The sequence below is a fragment of the Lepisosteus platostomus genome, chromosome 7, assembly GCF_059453375.1.
Source record: "Lepisosteus platostomus isolate fLepPlt1 chromosome 7, fLepPlt1.hap1, whole genome shotgun sequence".
NCBI classification, from domain to species: domain Eukaryota; kingdom Metazoa; phylum Chordata; class Actinopteri; order Semionotiformes; family Lepisosteidae; genus Lepisosteus; species Lepisosteus platostomus.
The window spans coordinates 57305802-57316275 of record NC_142617.1 but is presented as its reverse complement, the minus strand read 5'-3'; the positions used below and the strand labels follow the sequence as shown (position 1 = coordinate 57316275).

Here is a 10474-nt window from a genome sequence, read left to right as displayed (position 1 = left end):
TATGGCAGAAACTACTATTTTCATAACAAAGAAAGAGCCTGACTAAAGAACCAACAAGAATTGTAAGTCGAAAATGTTGTTAATACCTTCCTAGTCATGAACACCAAAAAAGAAAGTCCAGAGAAATTCATGTCCTCTGAGGGCTCGACTAGAAACATTTTTTTTTTCTGTAGTGTCAATGCCACAGTGAAAAGGAAACATTTCAGAGCTATTGTAAACACTAACTTCATCCTTCAGGGTTGTTTTTACCAACACTACTAGGCAACCACTCTGGCCATAACCCTAACTCCTGAATCCCAACCATATTCTTATTCTAACCCTAAAAATTACTTTTTAAATGTATGTGGGTGGAGAGAACTGGTTCATGTATAAGCAGTGAATTTTGATGTAAAAATGACTGCCTCTTCCTTGTCTTGTCATGGCTAATGCCTACAAATCTCAATAATTTCTGGGGTGTCGGTGCGGGGACAGTTATTCTGTATTTCTGCATTCACATTTCAGTTCAAGGTCTGTATTTCTGGACGTGTTCCAGTCTTATTTGTGACTGAATTGGGCATGATGGCAGCTGTGTTAGGCAGGGTGCAGTGCCAGTAGACTGCATTTTGTCCGTTTTCGCTCACTGCTTGTGTCTTGAGGGCCCTGCGTTCCCAGGTGCTGCTCTGAAATGTGACTGCCGGCAGCGCACAACAGCCAGGAAGAGTTAACTTCACACCCCTCTGTCACACTCCACAAAACCCTCTGTCACTCAACGCCAACACGTGCGACAGACCTGGCATTAATGGAGATGTTGAAGTCTTCCAGAGGCATATTTATCTGATCCTTATGCAAGGAAACAGCAAGTTGGAGCCTTCTGTGAGGCCAACTAATTTGCTGGGTCTCTGCTCTGTGATCTAATCAATTTCTTAGGCCAGTTTCTCATGGCTCGTTTTAAATAGGTTAGTGCTTGCATTTAGACAGTCTGTGGTCAAATTTCACACAACGAGACCATTCAATAGGTGCAGGGTGAACAGGCCTTGTTTCCCATCTGTGTTTCTACAATTGGTGTCACTTGCGCTTTAGTAGGGGGTGTGAACGTTGAGTGGCTTTTAAACAGTATCATGTCAGAACTGTGTTCCTTGTTGTCATGAAAGGAAATCATAATTGCCCTGACATAAAGTTTTAATAACAAGGTTTAAAAACATCAGGTTATGTTGGGTGGCATTCAGGACCACTTCAATAGATAAATACAGTGAAGCTTTTATGTGGAATGTTTCATTATCAGGTCATACTGTCTTACAATGTAGATTCACAGGAAAAAGACTGCAAGCAAGTAGGAACATGTGATGCATTGTGTTGTTTACATGCACATATAGCAAGGCTCCCAAACCAAGCTTTGAAGACAACAGTGAATGCATAAAAATAGCATTCTACTTAAAAAGACAGCAATTATTGATTTTAGTGACGTTTTCAATGTGTCACAAATGCTGGTATTTCAAAGTAGCACGATAGCAGGAAGACAAAGCCAGATGTTTCATGTCATATATTAGTGGGATTGCTTAGCATTTGTAATGCTAAACCCATATTGGATAAGTTAAGCTCCCTTGAAAACAAGAGCAAAGCTGTAATAAACGCATTACTTGCCATACAGTATAAATAAATTTACCAAACAATCTGAATGACTGCTTACTTTTTACAATTGCAAATATGGCCTAGTTAATGTTTCATTGAATTCATTTTACAGCCCACATACACAAGTCAACAAATGTGCGAGCACATATACAAATAACAAACTGACCTTTTCATATTTCAGTAGGGGCAGAAATGAAAAAATAAAAGCATTTAGATCTTCTAAGAAGAAGGTAATTAACCACAACAGACATATCTATTGTAGCCCTTCATTCATTTTCTAAACGCTTTATCCAATGCAGGGTTGCAGGGGAGCCGGAGTCTATGCCAGCTAACAACAGGTCACATGCCTGGATGGGACGCCAGTTCATCACCGGGCACAGCCAGACTCAGACCCACACACATTCACACCAGGGCCAGTTTTTTCAGACCCCAATTAATCTACCAATATATGAATAGCTGACAAGAGGAAACTGGAGCACCCACAGGAAATCTATGTGAACCACTGCGTCACAGTGACACCCCTATCTTATAAGGTAAAATAAGTAGGTACCTTTTCAGGCCCTAAAGGCCCATGGAGGAATGGGGCCACCATTTTTCTTGACCATCCGACACTGGAGGTGGAGGTGATGTGGTCAGCATCACACTCTGTCCAGCCTATTACCGCCAGAAGGATTAACACCCAGTACTCTTTGGGTAAGCAGGCTGAGTGGACCTGGGAGCCATCTGGAAGGAATTAGAGCAAGATACATCACTTGCCCCTACCTGGGATTGAACCCGGGAGCTTCTAGTCAGGAGCTAGACGCCCTTGCCATCTGAGCTACCACAGCTCCAACCCCTATGTGATACCTATCTCTATCTTACTTTGTGAAGGAAGTAATGAACAGTTGTCAATGATGGTCAGGCAGTGGTCTCGAGCAGGTTATAGCCCTTCCTATACTGATCTTAAATGGTTTTGTACCCAGTAAAAGTACATGACATTCAGATCTGCAGCAATCGTTACATGCGCCAAACCAGGCAGGAAAATACCTGAGATGTTATCACTTAAATCCTTGGAAACTATCTCTCCACAGGGAAAAAAAAACACATTTCGCAGATGTTTAAGGATCAAAATGGACCGTGACATTGACACATACAAAGAGACACCTGATTCCCTTCCATATCAGAAATAGTTCTCATACAAGAATTTGCCACAAAGGGCTGTTTACATTTTTGTTTTACAATGTTTTGCATAGAAAAATAGCTGTCTGGCAGACATGCAAAAATCATTTAAAAAGAGAGGCACCAGTCAAACTGAAGGGTCTATAGACACATTAAAAATAGAAGCCTTAACTGTCCTTTGCTCATAAGGTGTTCCGGATTGTTACTGTCAAAAATTTGGCCCATTTGGTCTGGTGTGGCGTACCCCTACTTTCTCCATAAAGACACCAAAAATCTTTTCTTCCTCTCAGTAGCTGCTCTGTTAAATCCAAGCAGTTCGTGTAATACTGAAAGGGAATTCGATTTTTAAATGAATTGCGTGTGATTTATAGGATTTCCATGTTTCTCATTCAGATTTGCCCTGAATATTTCCTGTCCATTACCTCAGGCTTAGGCATGTTCTGGAGTAAGAGCCGGTACACTAGGAGTGAACAGGGCATGAAGAGGCTTCATGGTAAGAGGTCCTTCAAGAAGGTTGGTAATCTGATTGCAAAGAACCTTACAAAGGCTTCTTAGGTGAAAATTGGCCTCTTTCTGTATAAACAGACAGTTTTTTTTACCATTTGACAGTAGTTACAGTTGCAAAGGTTAACTGTTTCTTGTAAACATCTAAGCCTAATAAAGAGATGAATATGTTGTTTTTTTTTACAGTAAGATAAATAAGGTCCCACCAGAACCTAAATTATTGTACCAAATTCAGGCAGGTACCCACATTTGCCCAACTCACAGCAGTTTAGCTGAATGGTTTGAGCTGAACAAGCTGCCTTATTTGAAAAAACAATCACAGTCTGGGACTCTTAATCCTGTGAAAGCGACTGTTTTATTTCCTTTTTGTATTTTCTCATGTTTTTAAAAATGTTATTAATTCTTTCCCTTTTCACAGTTCAAAAACAAAAACAAAAAAATCCCCTCTGAACCTTAGACACCGCGATGAGAACATGAAACGGAGCTTTCTTTGGAGAATTGATTCCCTGTACAGACAGGCGGTCGGCTACATTGATATTCCACGCCTGTGGCTCGCTGACCCCCAGTTCTCCTTTGATGTGGCACGCCGAAGCACGAACCAGGCTGAGGCTCAGAATCCGGCAGAAGACCACAGGAAGGTGAAATGTGTTTTGCAGCAAGAGAGGAGGAGGCTGGGGAGGACGATGGGGCTGGTGGGTGTTTTTGTGTTCTGGGGGGGAGGAGTGCGGGTGGAACCAATGAAGCCATCATCTGCCAGCGTTCCAGGCGTGGATGTGGATCCGCAGTGTGGAGGAGGAGGAAAGGGCACCGCCATGGCGCGGGGCTGATAGAGACGTCAGCGCCGCTCCAGTAATCTCGAGACGCCCTGGCCCAGCGAGGGGCGAGCCGAGCCCCGCAAGCGCTGTGGCATGACGAGGAAGACCACCCCGAGAACACAACCAGGGGGCAGGCGTGCAGACAAATCAAAGCGGGGGAAAGTAATTTTCAAGAAATTAAAGAAATCTCCATGGAAATTAGCATGAAACACTTTCTAATCTCCTGCTTTTCACAGCCGATAAGGGTCAGCGCTTTAAGTTCTCCAACTCTCTGTCTCCCTCTCTCTCTGATTTTCTTATTCCCTCTTGATTTTTTCTTGTGCTTTTTATATTCCTCACTTTCCAGCCCCCACTCCCACCCCCTCTGCTCCCCCTTCATCCCCCTTCTGTTCCACTGTTTCTGGTCTATTTAAAAATTAACCGTTGTCATCAAAGAAAGGTTAATCAAAGAGAAACAAGATATTGGCCATGGGATCAAACACTCCAGTGCTTTGAAACCGAGGCTAACATGGCTTCCCAAAGACATCCTAACTGGACCTTAATTTGCCTTGGCCGTCCCGCCACAAGATGAATGGGTCACTGTGCTCATGGTAATCTGCAATCCAGAGCTTTGATTATAGACTCATCTGAAAGACCCTGTTGCTCCAGAGCAGAGGCCAGTTTACCATTGATGAAGATGGGAGCAGTTAAATGAGACTCTTCCCTTTCTCCCACTTTCTGCTCTGCTTCACAATCTTTTTTTGGCACCACAATTGAAAAACATTTGGTGGGGCATCGAGACATTATGAATTGCTTTGAACACTGTATTATTCACTGTATTGGTAAAAGTACATAAACTATGTAGGGCAGCTTAATAGCCAGTGATTAATGCCAGAAGCAAGGCAAAGTCATCTTTTAGAGCACAGTGTAAAGCTAGCGCTACCTTCTTTGCCCTTCTCTCTGTTTCTGTTTTCCAGTCATCAGTCAACACATACAGTGTGTAAGAAAGCCTCTATGAAACCTCTATTAAATTTTCCAGAATAATTCAGTTTAGATTTTCAAACACTCTCTTAAACGGCATTTTGTGTGAGTTATCTCTGGGTGGCTAGGAAGGGATGGTAGTTGCTGAAGCCCACTTGTTTCCTGCAAAGGAACTTGATTAGTTTGGATAAGAAGATGGTTTATGTTGCTGTGTGCTACAGAAAAGCACAAAAAGAAAACTGATAAGGAAAATAAAGAGATATAGACGGATCAGCCATTCGGTTTTGCACACAATGCCCCTGGAAGAAACAATCATGACGCAGGAGAGCAAAAAAATCTTGAAAATGATGGCAATTACATTACTGTAAATTACTGTAGTTGTGTGCAGAGGCTTGCATTCAATGTACAGGCTATCTTTGATTAATATATTCCAGTCCATGGGAGTAAATTAAGTAGCCTGGACTGTCTGAGGTGTCCTGATATTATGGAGTGCAGCTCTTTCATAAATGCTCACAGGTGTGGAAGACAAACCAAAGGAACTGGAAAAGCTTTAGCTGTTAACACTTGTTACAGTTTTAATTCAAATAGAACACCTGAACTGAGGTATGGCTCCAGATTTTCTGTCGGGCAGACGGTTCCCTTTTTACCCAAGAGTGACTTTGACACTGTAGTTAAAGAGATGGTAGACAATATCAAGTCTTGAAGATGAGATGTGGGAACTGTTTGCTCCTCTTTCAACAGCAGAGCTGTCATTGCATTCATCTGGTATTGTTATCTTGTATGTCTCAACTGATACAAGTCATTCCATAGACCTATAATGTGATTAATAATTTAGGAATAAAGAGGAAATGGGCTTAGATGGTCCAAAAACTGCTATGTCACTGTAATAAGAATGGGGAGAGGTATTTTTATTCTAAAAGTTATTTTTGAGGGCGCTTATAATTATTCTGTACTTGTAATATAAAAGAGACTTTAAAACAAAGAGCTCAATAACCTATTATCAGACCTCTTAGAATGATAAGGACAAGTTAGAGCGAGTGACAACATCCACTATTGTCTGCTTTAAGAGTTTTTTTTTGTGGAAAACTCTTGAGATAATTAGGGTGTGAGAAAAATTACTTAAGGGAATATTAGGTTTCAATGAGCAGGCTGATACTGATGAAAGCTAGGGAGTAATCAAAAGATGAGAATTTGATCATTCTTGTGGAATACTTGATAGCAGCTTGATGGATAGAAAAGAAGTTGCAGTTACTGTTGTATTCATGTGGAGTGGGGCCAGCAGGCTCTTTCAGGTGTTGTGACATTAAAGTAGAGGCACTTTTCAACATAGTACCAATAATTGCTGTCAGCCATCGTGAAGGGTTACCAAAGGCATTTTCTTCACCCATTCTGAAGTATGTCATTGAAAGAAGGTGACAGCTTCTCATATAATTAACATCTTCTTTAAAGGAAAAAAAATGCTTATTGTCTTTCACAAGTTCAGCCAAAGGGGCGAAAAAACGTTACTTGGCAAAAGTTAACATTTTGCTCCTCCAGTCACAGCGTGACTGAAGTATCATTCTGGCAAATGTGTGATTTCAGGCATACAAGGCCATTTCTTTTCAGAATGGATTGTATTAACGGAGGAGTGCATATCATCTGCTTTTCCTCTTACTTCCCTTTTAGTGGCCTTTTAATGATCAGAGCCTTTTGCTTTTTTAAATGTCTATTCTACTGTCTTCTTGCAATTTCCCGGTTATACACCTTCTGCAATGACCTACTGGCTGGGTCTCATGTGGAACAGCTGTCCTGAACTGCTCACTGCTGCCTAAACTGCACATGGATCTGTTTCTGACAAAACAATCCATACATAAAGCTTTTTAGCAAAATAAGTAAAAGAAATCACCTCTACCAAAAAAATTAAAAATTGTTCACATTTCCCATAATAGTTCCAGTTATAAATAACAGTCTCTTTTAGGGCCATCTGTATCAGACCCTGCTTGATGCTTAAGGCGAAGCTAACAGGCACAAATAATTTGTATGTGTTCCAGTTTGTGTTTGGGTGTTTGTCAGAAAATGAATCACGCCAGCGTCAATGCTACTTATTTTGATATGTCCAGGCATGGTAAAAGAATGTCATTTGCTTCTAAAAAGGACTTCTCTGAGGTGACAAAAGTCTTTAAGGAATTTAACTCTGTTACACCCATTTACAGTACTTCCTCTCTTACCATCACTCCTATTTGTGAAGCTGTTATTACCTTTCATCTGCTTTGTCTTGATTTGCATCCCAATTTTTCTATTAGTCTTTTTGTGCTTTTATTTGTGCTTGTGCAACGTGGAAACCTATTTCAAAACATAACAGCTCACGTCCGATGAAAATCAAAGGATTGACTAAATGAAAGGACAATTTAGATGACACAATCAGATGAAATGGAAGAAATACAATATAAATTGCAAGGCAATGAAGATTATCTACATGACTTACTTTCATATTAGCTAAGATTTTTATTTATACACAACATGTGCAAGTTTATACTTCTATACTGTATGTACCATACAGTTAATAGCATTTCTATAACAAAAATAAAGACATTTTACTTTACAAGGCACTACTGTCTCTCTAATGATTGTTTTTTAATCAAAATTAAAATAAAATATGGTAGTTGTTCAATGTTGCAGAAAGATAAAATAAACATAAAATGTTCAATTTCTTCGATACTACTCCAAGCATCCTGGAGTCGAATTCGACAGATTCTAGCATATTACAGGAAACAAGGTGTGGGGAGATTTATAAAAGGTATACAGCACCTGGAGACTTTTCTTTCTGAAATGCACTACATACTAATGTATTAATGTATTCTCTCCTCCCAGGGAGAGTAAAACAACAGTAACAAAAGTAACAAAGTGTTTCATTTCTTTGGAAAGTTTGTCTGAAAAAACTTCCAGTAAGTTGCTCTCCCAGTGAAGCTCTTACCCAGGAGAGACTGATGTTTTCCTTTGCCTCCTGCCTGACAGATCTGTGTGCTGTCTTCTCGTAAGATGTGTCCGATGTCTGCTGAAACACACAAGCTTAGCAGGTAGCTTGCAATTCCTAACGATGGCAAATTACGATGAAGCTTGTTTTCCCCTTTGGGCATATTATGATAGTTCTTAAAAAAAGGCACAGAACCAGCACAAAGGACACAATTAAGGGTATCTGATACTGATCTGTGTGCTTTGATATTTTTTTCTTTTTAGCATCTGAATTATTTATTACCTAATTTGTTTTCTGGATGTTAATACTGACACATTCCTAGGACTCCAGCATTAATCTTCTACAGTTTGTTTTTTTTTGGGGGGGGAGGGTATGGCGGATGGTGGATGAAATATTTTGTTTAATGTTATTATTATTTAAATGTTCAGTACTTGTTTTCCCTTAGTAGAAAACACTCCTCCACCCGCACATAAGAATTTTTGCTTTTCTTAGTAATTAAAATGTATTCACATTAACAGGGGAACACTACTTTTGTTGAAGCTGTTCCTAAGTGCCTCCCTGCATCTGCTTAAACACCTCTTGTTATAGAAATAAGCTGTCATTCAACACAGAAAAGTTTTGCTTCTGCAATATTTACTTTTTCATTTATAACGATGTCTGTTGGCTTCCAGTGCCTGTCAATCCACACTGTTTTGACTACTGATAGTAAATTTTATCTGAAGTGGTGGAATTAGGAAGCAAAATGTTACCCGCTTGGTTTATTCTTACAATGTAATTTTAGTTTACAGTGGGAATTTTAGACAGATATGATTCTTTTCTTTTTAAGTATTGTTAATATTTCATATTAATATATATAATCAAAACATTAAAAACATAGCAAATGCTATTACTTCTGATACTCATTTAATGCATTTTAAAACCTCTCAGTAAATATAGTTCAGCCTCAAAGCAATTAACCTAGTGTTATTTGTGACTGTTACCATCATTAGCAGAAGAAACAAATGCAGAAGAACCACTAGGAATCACTGTGGAAACATGAGTACAGACAATGGCAGAGCTTTTGTGTCATTATAAATCATTAATTGATCAGTGAAGATCAAGAAAGCAAGTCAAGTTAGACAATTTTAAAGGTTTTATTCAATTTTACACACATGCACACAATCATGTTTGGAACCATCAAATCACTGCTCAGTTACAAGCAGAAAATGTCACTCTACCATGCTGGAAAAAAAAATCTGACAACCAGCTTTCAAAGCATGGACATCAGTGTAGTCTGTGATCTTAAAGCTGGCAGATTTGGAGTAAACGAATGGAGCCAGCAAGTTCAAAACTGTGAACTTAGAGCTGGAGCCTTCCAGCCAACAAATTCACAAATGGAAAATCGGCAGAGGGATCTGTGAGCCAGCAAATTCAATTCACAGGAACCCAGAAGGGATCATGGTCTCAGCAAGTTGTATAACACACAGGCTCCAGAATGATACACTAATTGGGTCAGATCCTATTGCCTTTTAAGTATTGATGGCCACAGCTCACCAGCATCAATACAGTTGGAGTTTTAACTCCTTTAGCTTTCAACTGCACAGTGCTTTTATGTCACAGAACTGGGTGGCTTTGAGAAGAAAGGGTGAAACACAGCCAACACAACACATGCAGTCTTGAAAGTGCTCTTTGTCGATTTTAAACACAGCATTTTCGTTGCTTGTCTCCTGCATTTGAGCTAGCTGCAGGAGGAGTGCAGCATTTTCTGCATTCCAAGGGTTCTCTATGCCTTGAGAGGCCAACTGTATAGTGACCCTATGGAAAAGTTCAGGTTTGTAATTGTTGAAGGTGTATGGTAATGCGACCATCTTAAAAATATAGGCCCTGGGACTAATGAAATTCTGCCTCTCCATTATGATGTCTGCTGATTCATAGAGGGGGGAGTGGGAGAAAAAAGGGCTTGCAGTTAATTAGGGAGGCGTGCAGACTCTGCACATTGCAGTGACAGGCAGCAAAACCATATGTTTTAGGTTTTGAAACCTTTTCTTACCTCTTTGAAAACCTTTTTCTTCCATTCCAAAAGCACATACACCCTCTAATTAATCTGTAAGCTGAAATCCTCTTATTTTCCTGCTTACTTAGTAAAAAGAAGTACTGCATACAGAAATTGTGCACTGTATTTTTGGCTAAGCCTTATTCAAAAAAAACTTTGTTGCACTGATTTATCAATGCAATGTTAAACTTAAAATAGTAAATAACAGGTTTATGTTTGTGGTATTATCCCATACACATTTAAAGTTACTGTTGGTATTTACAGTTCGCTTTACTGTACTATCGAAGCTGTGCTGTATTTACTTCCAAAAGGTTTAAGGTTATGGGGAGGACTAGGACTGTTGGCCTCTATTTTAATGCAAATTACGTTTCTTTTAAAAAAAATAACTTCAAACACATTAAGTACTGCAGAAAATCTGAATTATACTTATGTTTTGTATATTAA

At 39.6% G+C, this 10474-nt stretch overlaps 1 long non-coding RNA gene across 2 annotated transcripts; it reads left to right on the top strand.

Moving 5' to 3' along the window:
• Nucleotides 1-2020: 2020 nt before the first annotated feature.
• On the top strand, nucleotides 2021-8323 carry LOC148659299 (uncharacterized). Of its 2 annotated transcripts, none has more exons than XR_015940411.1 (3): nucleotides 2021-2141; nucleotides 3194-3259; nucleotides 3689-8323. It is a non-coding gene; the product is annotated as an uncharacterized LOC148659299 (long non-coding RNA). The 2 variants fall into 2 exon arrangements; XR_015940412.1 differs by having other exon boundaries at nucleotides 3160-3259.
• The last annotated feature ends 2151 nt before the right edge of the window (nucleotides 8324-10474 follow it).